We start from the raw sequence: 3691 nt of genomic DNA on the forward strand, positions 1-3691 counted from the left end.
GTAGTGAATTTTGTATAGGTATCATGCTTTATCCTGATGGAGGAAGGAGAAAACTGTGGTTTATCTTGGCAGGGCAAAAGAGAGCTTAGGATTCTAATAGGCTGTTTAGAGGAATAGCAGTGACATCTGATAGAAGTCACAGCCAAATATTTTTTACAAAATATTTCAGAAATTGATATATGCCTGGCTCAAATCAGCCACCTTCCATCAGATTCTCCATGTAGACATCTGTCACCTGCATCTGGATGTGCGTCTCTTCTCCACAGATTTTTCACCTTTGGCCCCTTGCCATGTACAATCTGGCTGAAGAAGGTGCCAAATTGCCCATTCTGCTGGCCTTTTTCAGTGCCTCCTTCTCTTATATTGAGCTCTTCTGTGGCACTTTCTGTTCCTCTGAACTCAATACAGGCTACTGACCATGAACTTGTAATGGTGGTTACCCTCTAGAATTGACATTCCAGTTTAGGAACTCTAGCTTTCCATACCCATGGCCTATTGGCCAGCAGGATGCTAAAAGAGAGATTTTAAGGAATGTAGCCCATCTGTATTGGTATGTTCAGACAGCCATAACAAAGTAACACAGGCTGGGGGGATTAAACAACAGAAAGTAATTTTCTCACAGTTCTGGAAGTCAGCAATCTAAGATCAAGATGTCAGTAGAATGGTTTCTTCTGAGACCTCTCTCCTCTCTCTTTGCATTCTTCCTCAAATGGTCTTTCTTCTGTGTGTGTGTGTGTGTGTGTGTCCCCCTGATGTCTTCATGTTTGTCCAAATTTTCTCTTCTTATAAGGACACTAGTCAGATTGCATTAAAACCCACCCATCTGGCTTCACTTTACCTTAATTGCCCCTGTAAAGACCCTACCTTCAAATATTCTGAGGTCATGTTCTGAGGTATTAGGAGCTAGGACTTCAACACAGGAATTTTGAGGAGACACAACTCAACCTGCTACCTATAGACGTGAGAATGGCAACAATAATAACAACTCCTAAAACACAGTGAGTGCTTACTGGATGCTGTGCACTATTCCCAGCCCTTAAAAATATCTCATTCAATCTTCACAACAACCCTTCGAAGTAGGTATTATAAATATTCTCATTATTATCTGAGGCATAAAGAGCTTAAGTAACTTGCAATAGACACTCAGGTGGTAAGTAGTAGATATAAAACTTGAACCTAGGAAGTTTAGCTCTGAATCTGTATTCTTAACCGGGAAGACACAGTTTGTTTTGGCTTTAAAGTTACAGGACATTACCACTGGAACTGGGTGCTTGGAAATCAGTGCTAGATAAGAAATGGCTGTCAAATACCTGAGTGTTAAAAACAAAATAGTGTTTGATCAGGCATAATTTAATTGCAAAACCAGAAACTGTGAGGTCTTTCTCATTCCTACTTTTGGTGACACATTTCCTGAGTAAATCTCAGAATCTCCAATGTTACAAGTATCCTTTAAAGTAAATGGCTGATCCTCTCTCTTGCAGATCATATAACACCTGATCCCTTTTAGACACTAGTCTGGGTAGAAAATCTAATCAGAACCCCCTTTCCCCTCCCCTGCCCTTCAAAGGAACGTATTTATTCCAGTATAAATTAAGAAGGCAGCATACAAGAAGTCATCACAGATGGCTAATTTTACTCCTTCCTCCCACACTTTAAATCAACTTGCTTATTTGATACATTTTACATGTGAATTTTACTTCTAAATTTTAAATAGTAGTCGAATATTGAATAAATTGTCAGCCTAAGATCAGGGACCATATCTCTTACTGTTCTTGTTTTCACTTTGTAGCAGTAAAGAAGTAGTCTGCAAGCAGTGATCAATAACAAGATCTACATGTGCTGAGCAGCCAGACGCTGTCCTAGGTGCACTACATCTTTGCTACATAAAGTGTGGTGCCAGGACAAGCCATGTTTTCTGTGCTTGGGAAGTTTTTTGAAGCTCAGTCACTCAGGCCCCATCACAGACCTCCTGAATCAGAATCTGCATTTGAACAGGACCTTCAAGTAACCCACAGGAACATTCTAGCTTGTGAAGGACTGCTTGACATCATTTAATTTCTTTCTTACAGTCACTCTAGGACGAAGAAATTGTGACTTAATTTTACAAATGAGAAAACTTAGGCTCAGAGAAGTTAAACAAGTTGTCCAAGGTCACATTTACTAAATAGGAGTCATATCGGGGATTTAAACTCAGTTATCTCTATCTCCTCTCTCATTCTATGTTTTTACCCCTGTTCTGCTACAACGATTTAAAAGAAAATCCATTTATAGTAAAGATTCAGCTCCAAAGATACTTGGCTTCAAGACTTTTTGAAATTTGCTGGGATAAAACTGATATGGTTAAATATGTCTAAGGGTGCTGATCAGTACGATCTCTTTAAATGCTGTTCATTCATTCATTCATTCATTCATTCATACATGCATACATGCATGCATGCAAAGACTACATTGTTGTTGAGCTTCCTTTGGTACCTGGCAGCATGGTAAGTTCTTCCAAGGCACAAAGACTGAGTGCGGCTTAGTGCCTGCTGTGAAGGAGAAACTAATTTTCTTTCTACCCTTCTAAATTCTTCTGTCTGGTTTAATAATCAGATTAACAAGAGACAGATTAACAGGAAACAATAACCAATTTTATTACATATGTACATATAGGAGTTCCCTAAGAATATGGGACCCAAGGACAAATCAAGCAGTTGAGGTTTACATGCCCTTCAGAACTTAGGAGAGGGAGGCAGGGGTCTGACACTTCAAAGGAAAAATAGGCAATTAACAAGTAGATGAGAGAGAGCAAATATGGTAAAAAAAAAAAAAAATGGAAGAGGGGCACCCAGAAACAATGGGACACAGAGGGAGTCTAATAAACAGAGTTTGCTTGATTTCTCCCTGTCTGCCACACTTAGGTCATATTATGATGCTTTAAACTGATTTGTCCTTTAAACTGGTTTTTCTGTCTAAATTTTTTAGGCAGGTGGAGGAGAGATAACAGGCTCTTTTTCAGTCTTTGGTTTCTTAATAACAGCTAGCTTAAAATAACATCCCAAAAGGCATAATCTGGGGTGGCAAATTCTGCTCCCCTTCACTGCCTAGGAGGGATGTTTGTTGCTGAAGAGTCTTGAAAGTGCTGGCTGCTGGACACCAGGAGTGCTTTCTGATATCAACTCAGAATTCTCAAAAATGGAAGGCTGCGTAGAGGTCAACAAGTATAACTTACCTCCAAGTAACAAAGTTATCTGATTGCTCCCACATTGCTGGTCAGGATGCAGCACCTTTCCACCTCTAGGAAGAGGAATTGTAGAGAGCAGTTGGGAGTTCCTCCAGCCGGATCAGCAGTCAGGCTCTGCATTCCCAGCTCAGGTTTTCCTCAGGTGAGGCATTTCCATTCTTCTGAGACTCTTCCAGGAAGAGGCTCAATTGAGTGTCTACCTGGCCAATGGGTTAGGGAGGTAGCCCTGCGGATTGACGCCTACTTTGCACTCAGAGTGGAGAATGAACTTAAAGCTGCCGTGCAAATAAACCCTAATGGCTTTCCTCCTGCATTTACATTATTAAGAGTTCCTTCGACTGGTATTATGATGATAAATGAAAAATGCTTTGCACCATTACATAAAGCACTAATGCAGAGTGGAATGAATTTCTGCTTTTTTTTTCTTTCTTCTTTTTTTCCCTTTTTGTTGTTATTGTTGAAAGAAAG

Source organism: Pteropus alecto, unplaced genomic scaffold (assembly GCF_000325575.1).
Source record: "Pteropus alecto unplaced genomic scaffold, ASM32557v1 scaffold210, whole genome shotgun sequence".
Taxonomy (NCBI): Eukaryota; Metazoa; Chordata; class Mammalia; order Chiroptera; family Pteropodidae; genus Pteropus; species Pteropus alecto.